Here is a 24077-nt window from a genome sequence, read left to right as displayed (position 1 = left end):
ACAATGGATGCACACAAGGGGGCTGAATTAAGGTTTTGTGAGTAACTTAAATTCTGGCGTCGCCTAACTTTGGAGTGCTTGACGGGGCAATCTTAATAATGTAGCTTTTTGTGTGTCGTTTCCTAGGCTTTTTTATAATGCAAATGGAAAAATAAATTCCATTTTGTGGCCTCATATAGGCACTTACAAGAGTCACCGGCAGGGTTGGAACCTTTAGATCCACCATACAGACTTCGGCCACTTCAGCTAAGGGGGTAATTGGTAGCAGTAGTAGGTTATTATCCTCTATGTTGACTAGCACTAGAGAGGGCTGGGACTATTTTTTTTGTCCAGTGGGTTTCATAGATATTTGCTGGCAGCAGAGGAACGGTGACGCTCGGGAATCTGGGTTCTGTTGCAGGGTTTGGCAGGGAATGTACGCTGGGGGTATCAACTCTTCTGCTCATTTCCTCCCGCACTTGACTCCTCCTGCCCCATCTCTTCAAACCTGTCTCTTCCTCACCCCTGGCTCCTCGTCCTAGTCCCATTCTCCTCACCTCACTCCTCCAGCTTCTCATCCCCATCCCGGCCTCCTTGCCCAGCCTCCAGTTCCACACACTCTCCCCGTTTCCAAAGCCCCATCTCAATCTACTCCCCCCTGACCCCCACAGGTCTATCTCTTGTCCCCTCTGCATTCAAATCAGGCAGGTTCTTCCTCCATGCTGCCTGGGCCCAGTAGCTGGGCCATTCAGGAGGTCCTTGCTCTCAGTTCCAGTGCCCGAGTCTGGACACGGCATGGCTCCCAGCAGCCCCGAGCGGCTATGGGCTGGCGGATGCTCAGTACAGACAGAATCTTCAGAGTTTTTCCTTGCAACGCTGTAGGAAGTCTCTACTGAGCATGTGCAAACTGCTTTTTTCAGCCTCTCATAACTTTGCCAAGCCCGAGTGGATTTTCACGGGGATAGCAAAAGGCACATCCCAGTCTTGTAGGCCACCCCCCTGCCAAATTGCAAGACCCTGCTTCAAAGCACAGAGAATGGTAGAGCTTTCCAAAGAAAAAATTACCCGAATTTTTAACATAGGCAATACAATGCATTTTCCCTAGTCTGATTATTGGAAACGGCTGAATACTTTTATGTTGAAATTTTCCAAAAACAATTCAGCCTAAGGCAGACGCATGGCATGGAAAATTTCAGCCCAAATAGTTAAAGTTTAGCAAAGTTATAAGTAACTGAAAATGGGGTCTTACAGTGGGACGTGTCAGGTGACCTTAATAACAGTTAATAATAATAATAAACGACCAGCCCTGCCTGTTATACTGTAGGCTTGCACAGACCTGAATTGCTTTTAAAAAAATCTTTCATTTTAATTTGTCTGCTTTTCCTAGCCCATACGTTTGCATTGAGTGGCAAGGTTCGCGCCCTCCCCCCCGCCCCCACCGATAGACATTTCAGAACAACTTTTTGTTGCCGGTTATCCATCCACACAACAACATTAGCATATTATCACTGTGAAGCTCTAATCTCTGCCATAACATATTCAGGTTTAAAATGTGGCTCGGGTTTCATACATTTGTATAATTTGGGTCTGTCCTGAGCTAACAAATCGACAGGCAATCACACTGGAAAGTTATGAACTTTATATAGTTTTAAGCCATAATTGCTTGAGATTTGTATAATGACAAGTGAGAAGGGAACTATGAATAATGTCTGCCACATATCCCTGAGGTAGAAACATATCACAGCCTAACTGATGGCTGTCAGGATAACTGTGCATTAATCTTTCATCTTCCTTATTTTGTTTGCAAATGTCTCTGAAGGACTGTGCTGTAATTGAGCTGGTGACAGTGGCAGAATTGTCAGAGGAATTTCTCTGACAACTTCTCTGAGTTGTTCCTCTGACAACTTTCTCGGAGACTTGGGCCCTCCTGTTTCGAGCACAGCACAAATTGTTTCTGATGTTCTCTGGGGACCCATCTAAGGTAGGGGCCTATTTTGTTTTGCATTTATAGGCTGCTTCTGCATGTTGTTATCCGTGTTCATGGTCTCTGCTGCCACTGATAGCACCAAGAGACGTCTCCTGGCCTTCAAGAGCCAGTGATGGTCTTTGCTGTGGGGTATAATTGCCTTTCCACAGCAAGGCTTGGATATTTAGCCACTTCCTTGCATTAAAATTCCACTGAGAGATTGCTGGTTTGGGCCCCCTCCACTTGCCTTCTCTCCACCCTTAGTCATCCCCGGTCAGGGAGCTCAGTCTTCCCATGTCCAAGCTCCTTATCTTGGAGCTTTAGAGGCTTCCTTCAGAGCCTCACAAAGACAGTGACGCTGCCCGTGCTTGTCCCAGCTGAACCTCGTGCTCTCTTAACAGGATAGAGTCTTTTTTTCCCAGGTCTCGCTGGGTTCGATGTGGGGTTTGCACCGCAGTATGTTTTACTTCAGAGGCAATGAGGGTTATTTATCTCGCAGTGCAGGGCTCACCTGGACTCCATGTGAACTGCTGCTGGTGGCGAGAAGTTTCTGGAACAGATAAAGGGAATAACGAATGTTAAAGCTTTCAAAAGCTCCCTTATCTACCTATTTGGGGGAAAGGCCTACGTAAAATAAGCCTCCTCAGTTAATTTTCTCCATGTGAAAATGACTCAGCCATTATCCAGAAATGAGTTTCGAACCCTCACGTTTGGGAGTGAGAGGAATTGCCTGTCCGAGCAGTTGGTTTCTGGCCCACACAGTTGTGCCGAAGGAAGGCTGCACGTGTGCAGTGAAGAAAAAGACATGAAGCCATCAATGCCTGTGAGTTCCCTGCCCAGCCTGTGAGTGAGACAGGGCTCGGTCCGATGGTTTTAGTGGTTAGGTGACTCACAACCTCCTCATACTGTGGCAACATTTCTGTAGCACTCAGCCTACAAATGAAGGGGCTGGATCCTGCAGTCGCTGCTCTGGCAAAGCTCCCATTAACTCCAGCTAGAGAAGCCGCTTTGTTTGTTCTGAATATTTTGACTTCAGTGGGAGTTTTGTCTGAGTAAGGACTCCACAGGAATGGGCCGAAGAAATGATATCATGTTGCTTTCCTGGCCAAAGGTCTGGGAAATGCACTGGTGTCAATCAGGAGTACTTCAGTTGAATTCACTGGCCTTATGCTGATCTAAAACTGTGATATGGCAGAATCAGGCTCCCTTGAGAGCATTGAAATGAGATGGAGATCTCTTTAGCTCTTTCCATTTAATTAGGGGGTTATTCTGTCCCCGCTGTGCATTTGCACAGCTCTCGCTAGCATTAATGGGGTGTGTGCGCGCGCGCAATGAGAGAAGAATGCATATTCCTAGCTGGAGATCCCCCCAGCTCTGCTGCCCCAGATCATGGTTCTTGTAACTTGAACAGTGTTTGCGGTGCATTTCCCATGACTGCCGTGTATTGGCAGAAAGAAACCTCCTCATATCATCAGCATTTTAACTTCCATCAAAAGATAAGGACCAACTGGGCTAAATGCATCTCTTCTGATTTTTTTCCCCCAAGAAAAATCAATACCCATCAGCATTTTTGCAGCGTTGATGCACTGAAAATATTCAAGTGGGAGGGCCAGCTATAAAAACACCCCACATCCCAAACTTTTGGTGTGTGTTGGAATGTTTTCTGCCAAGTGAGGAGGGAAGAACATAATAAAGTGGTTCTAATGATCGCTGGAACATGAGCAAATGTTTATATTCAGGCTTCCAAGAGCCTGAGAGTAGCCGGGTAGCACACAGCAGAAGATATGACTGTTCTCTGGAGCACAGATAAGAGACCAGGGGCTTTCCTGTATTCCAGGCCTTATCTGATTGCGTGAGCTGAAGGAAGCGTTGACATGGCCAGCCAAACCCGTGGGATAGCCCAGACTGTGTAACTTGATTGCAATGTGCCGGCACAGCCCCCCAGGGTTATGTCTGCCTTTCCTGGGCTTTGATCAGGAAACCTCCAGCTAATTTTAGAAAGGCTGCAAATAACCCTAGAGAGGAGCCAGCCGCAGCTTGCACAGAAGGGACGGCGTGAGAATGTGGCACCCCACGCTGTGTCGTCCCTGGGGAATAGCTGGGCCGTTGGTGTAGGCTGAGATTGGCGCAAGCAGGAGTTTATCCCCTCCCCCTCTAGGAGTCATCTCTCCCCCCTCCTCCAACATGTTCTTCACCTCCAACCCCTCCACCTGACCTGCTGACCGCATCCCCTTATGGTGGCTGGAGACCCTTCCCACGCTCTCCCGTTCTTCTGCCACTCCTTCCCCTCACAAAACAAGCCTCTCTCTGCCCTCCAGCTGTGGCTACACTGCATGTTCCTGGCTGGCCCTGACCAGCTATCTCGGGCTCTCGGGCTGTGGGGCTAAAAACAGCCGTGTAGCCGGCTCTGAGATCCCACTAGGGAGGAGTGGGTCTCGGCACCAGCTCCAGCCTGAGCCCAAAGGTCTACATTGCTGCTCTCAGCCCCGCCAGCCCGAGTCAGCTGATCCGGGCTCTGAGACTTGGTGCCACAGGATTATTTTATAACCGTATAGACAGAAAGCCAGCCCTTGACCCCATCTCCCTCTCCAGTTTCCTTCCCACCTCTGCTCTTCCTCTGAGCTCATCCAGCCAGCTCCAGTCTTGCATTTCTCTCCTGTGGCGCCATCCTGGATCCCCTCTGATCCAGCTTCTGGCCTCTCCACGCCAATGGAGCCCCTGTGGCCAAGGGCGTGACCCCTTGCTGGCCACATCTCCGGGCTTGTGGTCCATACTCAATCCTCCTTAACCCCCATGCTCTTTCTGCCCGGGGTGATTTGTTCGCCCCTCTCTTGGCTTTCGTGGCTCTGTCCTCTCCAGCCATTACCATTTTGGCTGTTCCTTCCGAATCTACCTGGGTGGTCCTCATTCTCTGCTCCCTTTAGCCCCTTTCCCTGGGTGATCTCCTTTGCGGATGCGGTTTCAACCGCCATCTCCTCACTGGAGATCCCCAGACCTGGCTCTCCGCACCTCAGCCTGCCTCCCTGACGCCTCCTCCGTAACTGAAATTCTGGCATTTCCCCAAGCCCATAACGTGAGGGTCACCTTTGACTCCCTCTCTCCTTTGCACCTCACAGTCCGGCTCCGTCCGAATCCTACCCAACAGTTCTAAGATCTGACCTTTTATTTCTATCCTCACATCTTACGCTCTTGTCCAGGCCCTCATCACCTCTGGTTGTTGCTACGGCAACCTCCACCGACCCCAGCCATTCTGTGGCCAAAACCCACGTTGGTGGCTGGTGTGCGTGAGAAGGAAGTTTTGGAAGCTGCTGCTACAGCTCGGTAGGAACGATATTTAAGTGGCCCAGGGAGATCCCGAGGGGAAGCAGCGGGACAGCAATGTGCTGTTCGATCATGTCTTTCCAGTCATCCCGCTCCTTAATGATTACATCCAAAATGCAATAATTAGTGAGACAAACATTTTTCCAAGTGGCTGGTTAAACACAGGGCGTGTGAGGATGATGACTAAGGACATTAAAGAAATCAAGATCCTGGAACTTGTATTGGGAAACTCTAATTTGGCGTATGAAATAGAAGCCAGCCTTCGCATTAGCTTCTTTCCTTTCCTTTTTCTTTTTCTTCAGACCTGTGTGTCAATGACAATGACCCCCGACTCCCCAACCACCCCCTTCCCCTCCGCAGAAGAATTCCTCCATTTTGGAGTACCTGAGTTCTGCACCGAGCAAACTGGTTCTCACTTGATTAGAAAATGTGACGTACCCTACTGCAGCCAGTTCCATTCTGATGAGTCTTACAAACAACTGGAAAACAAACGACTTAATTCAAATCTCCCAGTGTTTCCCAAAAGAGCATCTCCGTAGATTAAAAAAACATTTGAAAGGTGTCTCTCCACCTCCCTGCTGCCAAGATACTGCGTCGAATCATTACAATTTGTCCTGTAAATCCCAAGGGAATTGATAGCTTGCAATCCACTGAGACTCAGGCATGGCGCAAGAGAACCCAGGTCTTTCATAGGCATTACCTGCCTTTCCTAAACATGAAGCTTATACAGCTTGGGTTTCATTTGAACTTAGCTGATCTTAAATTTCCCCAGAGACCTCCCCAACCTTACAGAAGCAGTTAATTACAGAAGCGGCTCAGACAAACAGGCTGGGTAGAGATGCCAGGAGCTGGCGTGGCATTCCTGACAGCTGTCAATATGTAGCAACGATAATAATGCAGCAGAAAGGGGTGTGATGGGGTTTTTATTTTTCTCCTTAGGGCGCGTGTGGAGACTCTGGCATTTCTGACGACACACTCTTCTGTCTGGCGCTATCATTCTGGAAACAAGCGGTAAATCTTCCCTTGATGTTATGTAGCTCCCGAATCGCTTGCCTCACAGGAGCAGCCGGCGTTAAGAAATAGAGTGTTGAACATAAAGATTAACATATTGTGAGCACTAATTTTGGGAAACTGCTGTCTTAGCGACGGAAGTCATAGTCAGTAATTCTGTTGGTGGAGCTACTAAAGTCTGTGCAATGTCTGCTTTTCCCTTCAAAGCCAGTTCAAGTAGCTTGATGTGCTTATGACACTGTCGTCTTCTTCTTTCTTCTTTTTATCCTCTGGCAAAGCCATCCAGCGGTAGGGGGAGAAAACACTGCAAACGAAGGAATGCTGCGAAACGTAAAAAAGTTGCTGTTTTGATATTTTTTGTTGTAATTTTGCTGACCCATAGACACCCTTGTTCAAGGGGGCTCCCAGACCTGTCACTTTCGCACCTGCTACCATTTAATTCTCTGCATCCCAACTGGCTCTGCTGGTTTCTGTTTGTCAGTTTCATCTGCTCTGAATGTTCCACTCACCCCTCTCCTGGCTCTGCGAGGCCTTTAATCTTTGGGAATTTTTTTCCCCCTGACATCTCTGATTCTCTTGTGAAATGCAAATTAATTAGATTCTAATTACTCGCTGTGTGCTGTTTCTGTTTCACTCTCTTGTTAGGTTAGTCTAACATCTTTGTTGTCAGCTGTATGTTGTATGTATTCAGCCCATTAAAAGTGAGCCTCGTTCGGCGGGAGACAGACAGAGCAAAGAGACAGTTTCTCCCCCTCCTGCTGGGATCTTGGCAGGAGCAGCTTTGTCAGCAGTTCCAGCAGCGGCATAAAGGCAAACCTGGGCTCTTTTTTTTATTGTTCATTTTTCTCCCCGTTTTTTTATAACCTTGTGAGTTAAGCAGTTTCAATATACCATTTAGTGAACATCAGTTGACACTACAAAGTCACCAGACACAATTCAACGCGGGATTTTTCCCAAGCTGGTGTTTGTTTATTTATGCAGAGGGCACTTGTTTTTCTTAAGCTGGAAACCATGATGCGTCTGCCCGGGGAGCCCCGCCTGGTGTAGAGCCTTCAGCTTTAAGGCTCCCAAAGCACTTTTGACCCTGTGTATATGCACAGCCACTGGAGTGCCGCCACACTCGAGGTTGGAGAAGGCAGCCAACGGGTACCCAGCATGCAAGCCGCAGTGGCATCACCCCCTCTTGCTGCAGAACGGTCCCTGGATCTCGAATGCTCAGGCAGAGCAGGTGGGATGTTTGTTCAGAAGGTTCCAGCCCGAAGAGCCTGACCTAGGAGCAAACTAGCCGCGCCTTCATTTCTCTGCCCCAGAAGGGCAGGGATGATGCTGTGGCGTTGCTGCAGTCCGAAGGATTCGCTTGCACGCTTTATTAAAGCTAACTTACAAGGTGTAACAGCAATATTTCCCCCTCCCTCCCTTTTCCTGCTGAAGGTCCTTCTAGTGTTCCCAAGTCTGTATTGCATTTACTCAGCCTGGTCTGTCTACCTAGCCGGTGGTACAGCCGTTGTTCTGTGTATTTGTCATTTGTGGTAGTGTCTGACACCCGGGCATGGACCAGGACCCTGCTGTGCTAGGCGCTGTACAGACAAAGAACAAAACGCTTGTCCCTGCCCCAAAGAGCAGTTGATGCTCTCATGAGATGCAGGTGAGGGTCTAGGGAGTCTAGTTACTACTCACCAGGGATCAGACTCTGACCCTGCTGAGCTGAGAGGACACAGCAGGGCCCCCGCCCAGGGGGGCTCCATGCCGGTGAGAGATCTCTGGCTGAAGCTGACCTATTTCCAGCTGGGCCCAGGTCCTCCAAGGTATTTAGGTGCCCAGCTCCCACTGAACTCCATGAAAGTGAGGTGCCTAAAGCCCTTCGGGGAATCTGGGCCCTAGCTCTATCCCATGCGCAGTGAGAAACACAACCAAAGGACTGGAAACCCGTTAGCTGAAATCCCTTCCCCTCGCCGGCTCCGTACCCATTCTCTGGACTCTTGGGATGTCAGTGTTCCACTCCTCCTCCTGTCCTCACTCTGCCAGCCTAGAGGGACCTGAATTGCTAGAGCACAAAAGTGCAACAATCCGCCTCCCCTAGACTCCCACACCCACACCCTCTTTATACATTTATCCATTAAAGAGTGCAAGGTGCTCTGAGACTTGGTGATGGGCGCCGTATCTGTACCAGAGATCGCCAGATTGAGACATCCTAAAGAAACAACGAAGGGCACCAGCCCAATTTATTTTCCTTTGCAAGTGGTCCTCAGTCCTGCAATTCAATCCCATCTATCAGGCTCTCTTACTAAGCTATCTGCACTCTCGGCAGGGGATTTTCAGAGCACGGCATGCCACGTCGCTCTCACGATGCCATGTGTCCAGCCATGGGCCTCGCAGCCACCAGTACAAACTGAACAAGAAATCACAGTTTGGACTCAAAGCACAAACTGATCACCACACTGCTCTACATATGCTAGGCAGAGACGCGGGAGGCTACAAGACCTTGATAAGGCTGGCAAAGATACACAACGATGGAGGCTGCCAGTTGGTCTTTATCCAGGGCTCAGGAAATTGGGGCAGAGGAATATTTAAGAAACGTGCTAGGAATGGAGGACAGTCAAACGGATTCGTTACATCCGGATGTAGCAGGTACATCCAGCTACACTGAACAAGTGGAGAGAGTGCCCCAGTCAGCTGTGAAGTGAATAACAAAGCTGGCATGCCAGTGATCATAATTAGCTGGAAAGTTCACACCCCTTCAGATCAATGGGCGTGAACGTTCGCACCTCTTGAAGAGCTTATTACTTCAGTCTGCCTGACTGCATGTTTCTCATTATGACACGTAAAGTTACTAAGCCAGAAGGCCTAGCCCAAATTGTAGTTCAGTTCCCTGCGTTTTTGACCCTAAGAAAAGATGTGGACAATGAAAGGAGCGTTTATCTCTGATATCTTTTTCTTTTTTAAATGTAGAACTGAGACATTTCTGTTTCACTGTATTTATAAATTGTATGTGTGTCACGCAGGCAAAATTGTTGAGACTGCATCAAAGGAAAACCCGGGAATACTAATAAATGACTTTCCTAGCGGCAGCTGTGATCTGCACAGCCCGCAGTTACGGGAGATAGTTGCCATCGTTTGTATCATGGTAGAGCCTGAGCACCCCAGCTGAGATCAGAGCCTCACTCAGCTAGACATTGTGTAAACTCCTAGTAAGAGACAGCCCACGCACCCAAGATCCATAGGTTATAAGGCCAGCACAGATCACTGTGATTGTCTAGTCTGCCTGTTATATAACACCAACCATAGGACTTCCCTGAGGGAATTCCTGTTTGAACTAAAGCCGATCCCTTAGAAATACATCCATTGCTGGTGATGGAGAATCCTCCACGACCCTTGGTAAGTTGTTCCAAGAGCAGACAGACCCAGGCTGGGAGAAAAGGCGTACTACTATGCCCATTTTACAGATGAGCAATAGAGGCACAGAGAAAATCGAGGGTGAAATCCTGGCCCCAGTGAAGTCAATAGCAGTTTTGCCCTTGACCTCAATGGGGCCAGGATTTCACGCTAAGCAAAAGCCACTGTCAAAGAGGCAGCCCTAGGAGGTGACCCCAGATCAGTCTAGTGCAGTAGCTCTCAGCCTGTAGCCAATCAGCACACAGCTGCGGCCCATGTGACATCCTCCATACATACTAGGCGGAAGGAGGGGTGCATGCAGCACATGTGGACTGAGGCTAGGGGAAGAGAGGGAGAGGACGGGAATGCAGCACTTTTTAAAAAGCTGAAGGCTGGTTCTTGGGTTCAATGTGTGATGTTCGTTTGGTTCTGAGACGCATTCCAGGCCCGCTGGCAGTGAGTAACAGGCAACAGCTGCCGTCCTGGGGACGCACAATCCCTTCCTTGTTGTGGCCTCAGCAGAAAAGCAGATAGTGCAGTTCTGTCCACGCGACCACATCTGCAAACTGCCCCTTGGCAGACACCTGCACTGCAGTCACAACCAGCCAGCTCGCTTCAAAGTCAAAAGGCCACAAAAATGAGACCGAATCGTTCTGGGAACTGAAGCTGGCACGTTTCTCCCCAACACAAGGTGAAGTGTTTGCTCAGGTCGGAGCCGCTATATCGAGCTGTGCAGTGTCCTGCCGGGTGATCGTCCAGCACGCATCCTTCTGTACAGACACCGGGGCAAGTTGGTCCCAGCGGGGAATCCCGATTCACCACCAGCTAAGAACGGAAACAAGAAATAACACCGAGCTCCTTAAAGTGTAAGCTCTTGGGGCAGGGACTGCTCCTGTGTTTGTGCTGAGCACTGTGGGGTTTCTAGGTTCTCCTGCAATACAGATAATAAAGAGCAACAACTACTTACACGGCACTTGGACAGATTTTGTCCAAACACTAATTCAGGAAAAGTGGCTTGCAGAAAATAAGCACCCTGGTCCGCTAATTACAGGCCAGTGGTTGTGAGTCAAATTCTCCTCTCTGATCTCTTATCCACTCTGAGAATTTCTGTTGCATCCTGTGTGTCTCAGACTTCCCGCTGGCACAAAGTGCAGGCTTTTTCCAGTGTCCGCTTGGGATTGTGGAGGAGAGATTAGTGAGGCAAGATGGGCTGATTGTGAGCTAAGTGGTGGTGGTTAGTTAGTAAATCGAATGCAAAGTGAATGGTGGGTATTTTTTCCCCAAGGCCTGAAGGCAAGATCTCCCCTCTCCAGCAGTAATGCAACGGGGCAGACCGGAAGTCATTTGATAGCGGTATCTGATGGAACTGATCTGATCTGGACCTCTCACAAGGCAGCCAGTGTCTAGGATCCAACACACTCGCAGCGATGTCTGCTGGGAGCTGAAAGCAGCCGACCCTGAGGTGGTACACCCTTTATTCTAACTATTTATTAGACTAGCTGGGCTTTGATTGAAGGGAACAAGAAGAAGCGCAGTGAGAAAGATACCCTGGGTTAAAACTTGGGCTTTATTTTTGCTACTAGGCAAGAGCAACTTGGATCCAGGTCCACAAAGCGCTTCAAGGGGAGTTAGGCGTGGAAATATCTTTGCAGATCTGGGCCTTGGTGCCTGCCCAGCAGAACTCTAAGTCCTGCAATATCGGCTCTTCTCTGCTCCCTGCCCAGCCATGCTTACCTTTCGCTTAGGCACACGACACTGCACACCGGTGCTGTGCTGCAGCAAACCTACAGACACTGGTTTTCAGAAAGGTACAATTGATATGATCTCGATTCCTGACCAGGCTGCCAAAACCTGCTGAGTGGGTAACAGCAGAGGAGCAAATACAAAGTGCTTACAAATTCCTTCCGAACCCAAAGTGATGTAAAGCCGACAAGACGTTTGATGCTGGCACGGGGCTGTGGTCTGCAGGGATTGGGGGTGTGTGTGTGTGTGCGCGATTATTCATGTGTTCAGAAAAAGGAGACTAAATCATTATTCCGCCTTGTTGTTTGTCCTGCACCGAAGGACATCCATTGTCAGAGGAAACCAAAGTCACTCCCCCAGTTTCTGCTGAAGTTTCCCTCCCCCCCATCCCCAGGGAGGGCTCTTATGATCATTCCTGCCTGCAACTCCAGCTTTGGGTCGGGATAATCAGAAAGAGACAGCAAATCAAAGCCAGGTACCATCCCATAGAGAGAGAGGTGGGTGGGCTGGGGATCTGAACCCAGGCCTAGACACCAGCGACTCCTGCGCTCCAGTGCTGCCATTGGCAGTGACCCCTCAGTGGCCTGCAGCCCGGCACTTAACCTCCCCGTCTGAGCACCTGGTCTGCAGTGATCGCACAGGGGGCCGGAAGGAGTTTGAAGGTGAAAAAGTCCTGACAAGTCCTGCAAGTTGGCGGTGCAATGGGCAGGATAACTGACGGATTTTCTTGTGAAAGCTGAACAACACTGTGACAGAGACATCTTGGATGTAGCTAGCACTGCCGGGATCACCAGCCGGTGCCACTCAGGCAGACACAGCCACGAGGTACTCCTGGGCCAGAAACACTAAGAGGGAAATGATGCTTAGTCCCTGTGCATGAACTACGTCTGTGCAGTAAAACAGATCAAAGTTTTGCAAAGGTTTTTCCTCTGCATATTTTAAAGTCCATAAAGAGTGTTAAAATCCAACCTGAATCTTCTCCCGCCCTGCTATTTTTCTCCTGGAGAAAGCATGGATACATCCTTCTATCCTGAGTTTGTTTGTTGCCCTAGGAGACACACTGACAAGCATCACAAGCTTTGAAAGTCAATTGCTCGCTGGAGTTGAAAATGTGTTTTCAGGTATCTGGCTGATAGGTCCTCCATGAGGAGTATGTGGCTTGAATGTTAAGTGAAGCAACATTGAGTGCAGCCCCTGGGGCGGCGAGAAGGAGAGATTGCCGGGCTATGATTTTCAGTGATAAAATACTCCCGCTCCAAATGACCATAATCTCTGAATTTGAAGTCCTTGCTCAGTCAGTTGATAAAGAAGGCACAATTTATATTTAAAAGCGCTATAAACTTTCTGCTATTGCAGAAATTATTTCAACTGAAAATGAATGAAGATTAAAAGTTTCCATCCCCCCAGGGAAATGGTTGTGACTTTGGGTTTTACATTCACTGCTGCACACAAGTTGCAAAGCTTCCCAACGTCTGCTCCATAAACTGCAAAATTGCCAGCTAACAATCCAGGGGTTAATTCACCAAGAATTTCACTTTTGGGCCCTGTGGCTTTTGTAAGGTGCCAGGCTGAGAGCTCTGATGTCCTCTAACTACAGGACAGGTGCTGCATATCCACCCCCCAGAATGGAGGTTTCCCCAGTCATGTGACTCAAGCCTTTTTGGCGGGGTTAAGGAAATAATGTCTCCAGGGTCATCACTCCTGGGCGTCTCTGCTGAGGCTGCCAGCTTGGTTGGGAGTGTTGTGATTTCAGGCACCTGTCCACTAAAACCTGAACTGTAATTACCAAACTTATTTCACATGAGTCATGAAACAGACCCAAACCACTTGGGGTGGCTTCTGACCTGGGCTGGATTTGAACTGGTGATCACCACAGCTATGTCTACACTTATGGGGGTGTGGAGAGTACTACATGGCACGGCACACCCCCCACCCCCAGCCACGCATATCAATAGCAGTGTAGATGGTGAGGCACTGCCTAGGTGAGTCGAGTACAGACCCAGCAGAGCCTTAGGGTATGTACCCACATGGGCTTTCTATACACCCAAGCCGTGCCTCCCACGCACGCTGCTATTTTTAACAGTGGAGCATTCCACTGCCGGAGCCTTTCCCCGCTGCAGGAAAGACTCTGGCAGGGGCAGGCAATGGGGAAAAACTCTGGTAGTTCCCCTCTCCCCAGCCAGAGCCTTTCACTACCCACCATGTGTAGTTACACACTGCAGTGTGAATGCAGCCTGCTCTTCACTGTGGCCCTGCACGCCAACACCGCCAGTGTAGACAAGGAAGGTGCAAGAAGCGATGGTCTCTGCATTGCCTCAACTCCCATCTCTTTCTTATTTTAGCCATCTTGGTAGTTTAGGATTTGCTATAGATCCCCTGGTTAGAGTATTTGAACACTGAGGGAGAGATTTTCAAGTGTTTAAAGATGAAGATAGGTTCCTGCTGGAGTTTACAGAAGTGACTGTCCCTGGGTGTTGGGCATCTCATCTGCTTGGGTTTTTTGCAAGTCCCACTAGCTGCCCATCTGCATTTGTAGGCCCTGGGATCCTCAATTCCTCCAGTCCTTCTATATTTCTATAAAGTCCCGGAATGTACCCCAAGACCTCTGCTTACCATTATTCCCTACAGTGTTCTAGCTGTTGGAGTTTGTAATCAGTGGGGAGAATAGAATAAAGGCTGGATTTATTCACATGCAGGAATGCACCATTTAATTAGGTCTATGGCTAATGCATAAAATCTAAAGCCGTGTACCAAAGTACTCATGTCGGTGGGAATGAAAATGCAAACAAACCAGCAATGCATGTTTGATGTGGTTTAAATTAATCTTGATTGCTGTCTAATATTTTACAAAGACACTTTTTATAACATGCGAGAATAATGTAGGAGAACTAATGTTCCCATATGAAACACCTTTCAGAATAATGATAAAGGTGCACTTTAATCTACTGTGAGAAGTCTTTGTTATGAAAGAATGTCATATGAACAGGTGGAATCATGGAATAAATACAATAATTAATGAGGGGTAAATTTGCATCTCCTGACTTTTGCACACCTGTTCTTAGTACAAATGGTTTGGTTTGGTTTTCTGAGTGAGTCAAGAGAATTATAGGGGACTCGGACTTTGTCCGTTGTTTAATTATACTTCCAAAGACTATAAAATGTTGGAGAAGTGCTGCATGTCAACGAAATGCTCCATTCAATTTTCCTTATAAAATTAACCATGTTAGTCTAAAATAAGAGCTACAGCCTAATGATGGACTGATGCAAATTTCAATTTGCATAAATGAGCTAAAGCACTCGTTCTTACCACACACTACAGGCCCGATGGGCAGGGAAATATTAACAGGGAGTGCCTGGACTTTCATTAACGTACGCATCCGAGAGGGGAGGCTGGAGGGAGTCGATTGAATTCTTAATTGTTCCTTGAACAAATATGGGTCTCCTGAGGAGAGTGCGAGAGAGAGCGTGTTCCTTTCGGAGCTGGGGAGAACATTGGCAATGATGTTCCGATACCGTGGAGGAGGACTGGATTCCGAAAACGTGCTGCGTTCCAGATGCAGGTCTCCAGGGCCTGGCATACCGATTCAAGCGGCAGGATGGCTAGGCCATGTGGTGATGAGACCTTAGCCTCTGCTTGCACTTTCCTCCAGTTCCCCCCCGCAACCGAGAAATTCATGGGGGGTGTGAGAGACACCTACGTTGCTTGAGTTTCTTTAAAGGCGTGCCAGGAGGGAGCACCCTTTCTGGAGCTGGCATCGTTACTCAAGGGCCCAATCCTGGCCCAACCCTTCTGTGGAAAGTCCCAGGAACTTTAATGGTATTAAAAGGATTAAAATGGGCCCCTGGGAATATTTTCTGCACAAGAGGCCTCCGTGGCTGGTGAGGAGCTGGCATAGGGGCCCTTCTCCCATCCCCAATGTAGGGGGCAGGCCAGGGGTGGGGAATGGGAACAATGCAGCGGGTCAGGGCTGAAGCACAGTGCGCTTCCTAGGGCCCACGCAGGGCCACAGGATGCAAAATGTTAGAGCAGCTCCGAACACAGGGAGTCCAACGGCGGCTGAAAGCCACTTCTGCCTTCCACCTCCGGAGCCCAGTAATGGCATAACACACGAAAAGCTGTGTGCTGGGAACAGTGCAGCCATAACAGTAATGCCTAGCTCTTGTATGGTGCTTTTGAACAGCAGATTTCAAAACACTTTCCAGAGGAGAGCAGTATGATTATCTCCATTTTATATATATGGGGAAACTGAGGCACACAGCGGGGACTTGACTTGCCCAAGGTTGTCCAGCAAATCAGGGGCAAAGCCAGATCTCCTGAGTCCCAGTCAAGTGCCTGTCCAGTCGACAACACTGTTTCTGCAGTTAATAGGTGGGAACGCAAGCACTGGGTAACTATCTTGGCTTTATAGCACTTTTGTGTTTGTGATGTGGGTTGGCACCCAGAATTTGCTTGGTTTGTGATAAGAAAAAAGACTGAAAATTTGTAATTAGTGAATTTCAGCGGTGGGCTCCGAGAGCTCCACTTGGCCACTAAGAACGCTATTGCTTGGCTCGGCGAATATGCAAACGCTAAAGAAAGGATTAATAATAAGACGAACGTAATGGCAGGAGAGAGAATCCGAGATGTATGGCAAGATAGGCTGCTGCTGAGAGACAAAGGCTGGATGCCTTCAATAGGAAAGGGATCAGTGCTCAAGTGTGCATTTTATCCCTCTCTGGAAGCAGCCACTGGTGTACCTCACGCCCTGGGTACTGTCAGCACGAAAAGAGCACCATGCTGGTGGCCTGATTCTGCACCTCCCTGGAAAGAGCCGTGGCGTTCTGTGTCTCTGCGTGGGTGAGCTGTAGGCTGGTGTACAGATGGGGGGGTTGTGATTACCATGGTGTGTGCTTTTCTCCACCATCTTTTGCCTATACAAACGCAGCTGCTGGCGGCTGCCTGGGATCTCCAAGCAGGGGATGAAGCAGAAAGTGCAGGTGGCATGTTATCTTGGTACCTGCCATGTCTCTCTCATACTTTCAACACTCTCACCTCAAAGTCTAAACCCTCCCAACTAGAGCAGAAACCTGAGGCAACACAGATCTGTGGTTTTGGGTTGGGACTCTCAGAGCTGCTCCCTGTGCCTCAATATTATTGCTACAACTGGTCAGCAATTTTTCAGTGAAATATATTTTTATCGGAAAATGCCAGCTCGTCCAAGCCAAAACCTGTTGTCGAAAAGGGTCAGTTTCAATGGATTTCTCCACTGGAAAGAACAGTCAGATCGTCCAAACATTTCCGTTCAACCCTTTGGACATGAAACATGCTGGCTGGACAAGACTTTTTGTTTAGAGATGCAAGCTCACGATCATCCAAAATGACCGAAATTGAAACCTTTCGAAATGATCAAAACGAAACATTTTGAATAACACAAACTGATTCTCTCCGCCCTGCCCCCACCCCGATTTTCAGTCGGTGAAAATTTTGGGGATTTTGACTTTTCGTCCCTATTTGGAATGGGGAAAATGTTCTCCAAAATTTCCACGGGACGGAAAAACGGTTTCCCAGCCAGCTCTGATTATTTCCTGATTTGAAGGGTAACTTTGCAAAGTACATGGGCACCTAGGAGTTGGCATCGCCCATCCAGCCCTGTCTCCTGCAATAGCCAGCAGCATTCTGAGGAATATAACAACATACCCACACTACCGCTGACTTGCAACTGTGGGAGCCTGAACGTGTGGGAAAGCTCTTCCCCGCCCTTCCGTGCCAGAAGTGTGTGTTTCGGAAACTGCACTGCCAGGCTGTGGAACTCCGTTTTTTCTCTTGTGTTTTGCTAACCACAGCATTAACTTGGTGCAAAGAACCATGCTATGCATTAGCACAGAAATGCTTCTTTTATTTGTCACCATCATAAGCGTGCAACGTAACAGTTAGCAAAGCACAAAAAAGGCTACCAGTGGCTCTTGCTAGTTGATATTTGACCAGCACATGAAGGCAGAACTAGGCAGTGGGCTATTCTAGAAATTGATTGGCCCTGTGCGTTGTTCTGTATCTCTCAGCAACGTCCAGTAAGTCCAACATTGTCACAAGTGACTAGTGACTTTGAGTGCCTTCAATTTTCAGTGTTCAGGTTAAGACACATGAAGAGGGACCTAGATTTCACAGGGTATTGAATACCCTACCTCTGAAAATCAGGGGACTGGCTTTGCTGAGATCAGGACTGCCATTAGTGTGCGCTCAGAGTGACTCACCCCTGTCCAGTGGGAAGTGAGACTTGGAAAGCAGTGTGGTCTAGTGGATGCAGCACTGGACTGGGATCAGGACAGTGGGGTTCTTTTCCTGGCTTGACCACTGGGTAACCTTGCACTAATCATGTCCCTCCTCTGTGCCTCAGTTTCCCCATCTGTAAAATGGGGTAAGGATACTGCCCTTCTTTGTAAAGCGCTTTTGCGATGTACTCATGAGAAGTGTTAGCTAAGGGGCAGCGATTAGTACTGAATGGAGGATAGGCCCTTGTGCAAGCTGTCTGCTCAGGGGTGAATTGCACCCGGAATCAGCTCGAGCTAATTTTCTTGGCTTTACAGAACAGTCCTGTTCTGGCCAATACTCCCAGAGGAAGGGTGCGCCTCTCCTCTCTGAGCAACACTCACAACGCTAGCTTCATCCTGTTCTGACAGGAGATTCCGCCGTTCTTAATTATCTCATTAGCTTTCAATGAGCAGGGGGAGGATTTGTGTTAGGAGTGCCCTTTATTCACCATTATTAACACTGACAATCGTGACACGCTTTTCATTGCCTTGATAACACCCTGAAGAGTAAATATAAATGCTAATCTGTTATTTAAAAAAAAAAAAAGCAAAAGGTGGATCTAGAACCAGAAGCTTGAGAACTGTCCCCTGACTATGACAGATGACTCCAGCCGCGATGCACAGGCAGCAGCACCCGGTTACACTCCAAGAACTGAAATAGCTGCTGCCCTGCCTGAGTCAGCGCTTACTCACAGCTCTTCTAGCACAGCGGGGCTGCTGGCCCCGGCCCGGCCCGCCTGGGTGCTGTCATTGCTGCCAGCCTGTTTACACACCTACAGACACGTGGAGACGGGGTGCTGAGAATTTGGAAGGGAGCTCTGCAAAATCTCGTCGGAGACGTATGTTCTGGCGTGTGCAGCTACCTCGAAAGTGAAAGCGGAAGCCGGCTCAGACGAGGAGGCCGATACAAACTAAAACACCTCGTAGAGCTCTTGAGTCTAGATTCCTGTGCAACAAACCGGGGTGACTGCAAGGACAGCATTAGTAGGGTGACCAGTGCCACCCATCCCGAATTGGGCAGGACAGCCCCGAAATGTACATTTCCAGGCCCAGTCCTGGGTTGAATGACTCCGGGACGGCATTCACCCAGGATGCCCTGCGACGTCGCTCTGCGCCTGCCCGAGGCTCAGGGGCAGCACCAGCCTCTTCCCGATGTGTGGGGGGGACTGACATGGGTCTTAGCCCCCACTCACCACGAGGCCCCGCCCCCTTCTCTTCCCCTAAGGCCCCGTTGCTGACCAGGCCAGAAGCCAGAGCCGGGCAGTTGTAAGGGCCAGGACCCAGGGCCTCTGTGGGGAGCCCCAGACCCTCCACCTGCCCTGGGCTCCAGTGCTCCCCACAGCAGCCCAGGCCCCCTGGCTTCCAGCCTGGCCGGGGGCGGGGCCTCAGGGGCAGAAGAGGAGCAGGGGGCGGGGCCACGTGTCCCATTTTTGCATTTTGAGAAAGGTGGTCACCCTCAGCGTTCGTATATGTAAACCTAGGGCCTCATCCCCGCAGGGGCTGAGCGTCTGGACCCCCCACGCCCACTGAGTAGACGTGAGACCTTCCAAGGACTGCTCCTGCTGGCTCAGGCGTCACAGGGAACTGGCTGAATGCCAGCCTGGCTGAGTTGTGACCCAAAGTCACCATTACCATCTGAAGCTCGTTCACTGGCCTGTATGACATGTGGTGCTCTCAATCCAGTCCCGGCAAGCACCTGCCTCACCAAAAGCCTGGATGGGCCCAGAGGTTCGACTACCCTGTGGCCCCTACAGGTTGTTCCTCGTGTTCAAGGCTAAGAAATAAGGGCCAGAGGGCCTGGGGAGATTGCATTCTGGCAGCCTGTGTTGTTCCCATTGCTACGAGCTTCATGCCTCCAGCAGGGAAGGATTAGCTTCATGCAGGTGGAGGCTTTTCTCTTCTTCAGATCCAGAAGGTTTGCAAGTGTAGGGTGAGTTTGCAAAGGTCATCAGCTTTAGACACTCTTGAAAATAAATGTGTTTTGGTGTCTTTAGCTAGAAGGAAGCTGTGCTCTCTATAAGGGACAGAAATATCCCCAATGGGGAGGCTGGCACAGCTGGCTGGCCTGCACGAGTTTGATATGCTCTTTGCATTTTTCCAATTGGATTTTTTTTTTTCAGTCTTTCCATACCTGGTCCCCATTCTACCTGTTCTCTTCGCCATTTCTGACCTTGTTTTTATTGGTTGTTTTCCTCTGCGTCCCTTCCTCATGCTCCACTTGGTGTCCAAGTTCTAATCCAACTGTCAAACTCATCATGTCTGAGCAATTTAGGCATTTTTTAAAAAAGGCATCTGTAGTGTGAGTTTTGCACCCAGAATTAGTGGTGGGCATAGGTGCTACCAAGAAGAGACCTAAGATCCTGATTTGCGGGCACAGGCTCCAACTCCCATTAAAGTCAGCAGGAAAACTCCCATGGACTGCAAGGGGAGCTGGAGCAGACCCAGGTGTCTAAACTGAAGCTTTGGCCACCACAAAAATGGAAACTACTTATCAAAATCAGTCCTGGTGTATTTTCTCAGCTCTAGTCTCCAGGGCTACCAGCTGCTTCAGGAGCACTTAAAAGGCACATTTTCAGCTAGGTTGCTGAACAGCCTCCCTGACTGTGGGAGTAATTTCATCCTGCAAAAAAAATAAAAATAAAAATAAAAAAAGGCCTTCATTTATTTTCACCTTAAAATGAATTGCAAGTGCAAATCTTAGTAGTTACCCATCTAACTACCTGACTAAGGGTAGAAATGAAATGTTAGATATTTAAGATCAGTGACGGCAGTTCAATTGTATGTCCAATAATGCAGGCACTTTTTTTTCCCCGCAGCATCGATAAAGGGGACGCAGGTGATTAAAAATGTATCCAAAAAGATGAAGGGGAACATGGGTTCTTCTGGAATGTCTTAGCCAGAAATGTTGGGGTCTTTGTAGATGTCACGTATTAGTCTTGGTGTTCTGATTTCTCGGCTCTGTTGCAATACCCTGCCTTGCCTTCTAGCTTGCAATTCAAAAGAGCAAATGTATAGTCATGGAAATTCTCCTTGTTCATAGTCTGTATTTTGCTAATAGAAAAGTGTAGCACTGTTCATTTCTCGTGCTGACTCAGACCTGCTTGTCCGAGACAATGTCAATGGCCACACTGAAGATGCCCTCTGAGAAGACAGTGCATGACAGAGAACTCAGGGGAAGAACTGCCATTCCGTCCCACCACCACCACTGGCCACAGCTGGCTTCACAGATCCCTTTGCACCAAAAATCCACTCTGAGACCTTACAGGGCTGGCACTGTGTTAGCATGTGCTGCTGTTTGAGGCTGTAGATGTATCTTTGTTAACCCTGGTTCAGCTCTACTGTTGATCGCAGCAGGAGTAGCTCTAGTGTAGACAAAGCTCCCGCAGACAGTAGTGTTTACGCCTTCTCTGAGCAGGTCTTCTTAACACCGTGTAAATGCCAGTGGCCTCTGACACCTTCACTAGTGCTCCTGACGCTGCCATTGGCGCGACGCTGGTGTTAGCAATAGCGGGGGAATGTTCAGAAAAAGGCAAGGCCCGAGGTGCCGACAGATCTGTCGTGAAAGGGACGCCCCACTGTTGCAAAGGCACGTGTTCTCCACATGCATGAGTGTTCAGAGCAGGCAGGCCAGAGCGGGGCTTTGGCTCAGAGCTGGCCATGATTGCCTCCTGGCTGGTTTCCTAAGTCAGATGCTTTTACCCAGAAACATGAGCCGATTGAGTCCAAAGTTTCCTTTGGCAGGAAAAAGGTCTCCCTCTCCTGCTCTGTATGGCCCACATCCTGTCCTAAGTTGGCCCTGACACTTTCTTCCTTTAATCAGTGAATGGTTGATGTGCCGATGCATTAACATTTCATATTCACACCCACCTACGAACAGCCCTGAGGAGAAGGCTTAGTTGGGAGGGTGGAGCTCCTATCCAGGCACTAACCATTCTTTATTAATTGGACTGAGTCATGGTGGTGGTGGCCTGCGATGCAAAGAGGTCAGAGTAGGTAGACGGGTGGTTCCTTCTGGCCTTAAACTCTCTGGTTCGATGATTCTGGGATTATCACCAATGAAATACTGTCAGGGCTAGGGAATGTATGCATAAGGCACTTATGAAACAGACCCTGCAATTCCTGCTTTAGCTTTGGCCTTCATAGCACTAATAATAGTGCTTCAGACTTGCATAGCACTTTGCAAACATTAATTCTCACGACACCCCTAGGAGGTGGGCGCATAGATATTAGCCTGGGTGTATAGATGGGGAAACTGAGACCAAAAAGTTGCCCGAGGCCGGAGTGAGTCATTGGAGGAGTTCAGGTTAGAACTGATTCACCCGTCGCTGTTCTCAGGCAACCAGGCCGTGTTCCCCAGCTCTGATGAGCTGTGCAGTCAGATATCTTAGGCAAGAATCTTGTTCAGTGCATTAGGGCAGAGATGCAATTGACCTTGAGTCTGCTGATCCATGATGATGCTTTCTGAGTCTTTCAAGGCTGTTAGCCCTTGTATACAGACTGACTCATACACACAGAGGATAAGGAGAACCTAAGGCTCCAGTCAGCTCCTGTCATGAACTCAATGAGGAATTTTCCAGGGACCATAAGCCATGTGAGTCCACAGATGACCTCAAATATTTTCATTGCAAATCAGCAGTTCTAGGTAGTTCAGTCTATGCTGTGTTTGGTTTTCAAGGCTATGATGTCAGAGGGTATCAGCTGTCTGTTTGCGTTCTGTTGGGAGCTGAGGTTACAGCTTTGAAAATGGATCGGAATTCTCATTTATGGAATGTTATGTGAGAACCTTCGTCATTTTGTCCCCCCTCCCGCCATTCCCCTGTCCCCACTCCAAATTTTGCTTTAGGCAAATAGCTATTTTCCCATCGAAACCATGAACTTGAGTTCCAAAATGGGCCCTTCTCAGTCAGAGATGGGTCTGCTTTCCCACCAGTGAATGGCAAACCTTAGAATAAACAGCAAACAGAAGAAACAATAAACAGCAGAAATCAGAAAGCCTATTTATATCAGAGTGTAAAGAAATTCAGGGCAGGTGAAGAAAATAAATCCAACTCAGGAATCGAATGGATAGCCCGGGAGCTGCTCTGACTGGGTCTCCTGTCCGTCTGTCAGTGCTTAACAATACAGGAGAGGTTAGAGCAGCTCTGGTCATTAGTAACAAATAAGCACTTGTTGCAGCAGTTTCATCTGAAGAGTGCCAAGTGCTTTAAAAACAGTTTGGGCCCCATTCTGCTCCATTTGAGTCAATGGGACTTTGACTTCAAGGGGATCAGGATGGCACCTGTATTTTTCACAATATCCCTCTGAGGCACAGAACACCTCACTTTGCTAATGGGTAAACTGAGTCACGGGAAAGGTGACAGCCTGGCTCCAGGTTACACTGAGTATGTCTGTACTGCATTGTAAACGTAGGGCTGTGGGACCTGATCCTGTTGGCTAGTTGTTTCCAAGCCCATGCTTGAGTGACCACACTGCATTGCCGGGCCCGGGTCTTGCAGCCCCATACTGCACTGCGCAGACCTCTGACTCAGGTCTGAGGCTTGAGCTGCGTCCAGACAGCCGATGATAGGGCATGGACCTGAGTCACTGTGGGACTCTGGCTTGAACCCCTTCCCCCAGGTGGGTCCAAGCCTTGGGTCCGAGCGCTTGCAAGAGTCAGACAGATGTTTGTGTGTGGACGGTAGGGGGTTGGGGCTCAAACCTGAGTTTACAGTGGTCTGGCAACGCAGTGTAGACACACCCACTGAGTCAGTGACTAGGCTGGGAATAGAGCCTTGGAGATGTGAATCCCTACCTATCTGCTCGTGTATCACAGGCATTTGGTAGTGTCATCTCCACAGTACTTAAATGCCAGATTTTCAAAGGTATTTAGGCACATGATGCAGAAAGGCACCAAGGGGAATTTCAAACGCACCTGGGCACCTAACGCCCATTGATTTCAAGGTATTTAGGCCCCTAACGTCCTGTGAAATCAGTGTTCCTGAGCCTAGGTGCTTACCTACATCTTTAGGCTCTTAAATACCTTTGAAAATCCAGCCCTAAGTCATTTTCAGTTAAATGAGATCGGCAGAGTCGACTTCATGGAGTCTTCTGTTCTTCCCTGGTTATACAAGGGTTTGTTTCCAGGAATGTTTAATAACTGATACCCATAGCCCCAGTGCTGTTTCAGTAGTCAGTTAGTAACAGCAATTGTCCACCTTAGTTTGCTCTTTACATTTGCAATGCCCTGGACAAACCAGAATTAAATAATCAATTAACCAATGTATCAGTTAATCGTGATCGGCATTTGAAGAACTGGCGACTGTCGCCATGTAACAAGAATACCGTCCCCACATTTTGTGACAAATGCTTTTATCTAGTAAATCACCAGTTATAATTTGCATGAGGGCTAAAATGCTAT

This window comes from Trachemys scripta, chromosome 10 (assembly GCF_013100865.1).
Source record: "Trachemys scripta elegans isolate TJP31775 chromosome 10, CAS_Tse_1.0, whole genome shotgun sequence".
Lineage (NCBI taxonomy): Eukaryota > Metazoa > Chordata > Testudines > Emydidae > Trachemys > Trachemys scripta.
Note: the sequence above shows the minus strand (reverse complement) of the source record.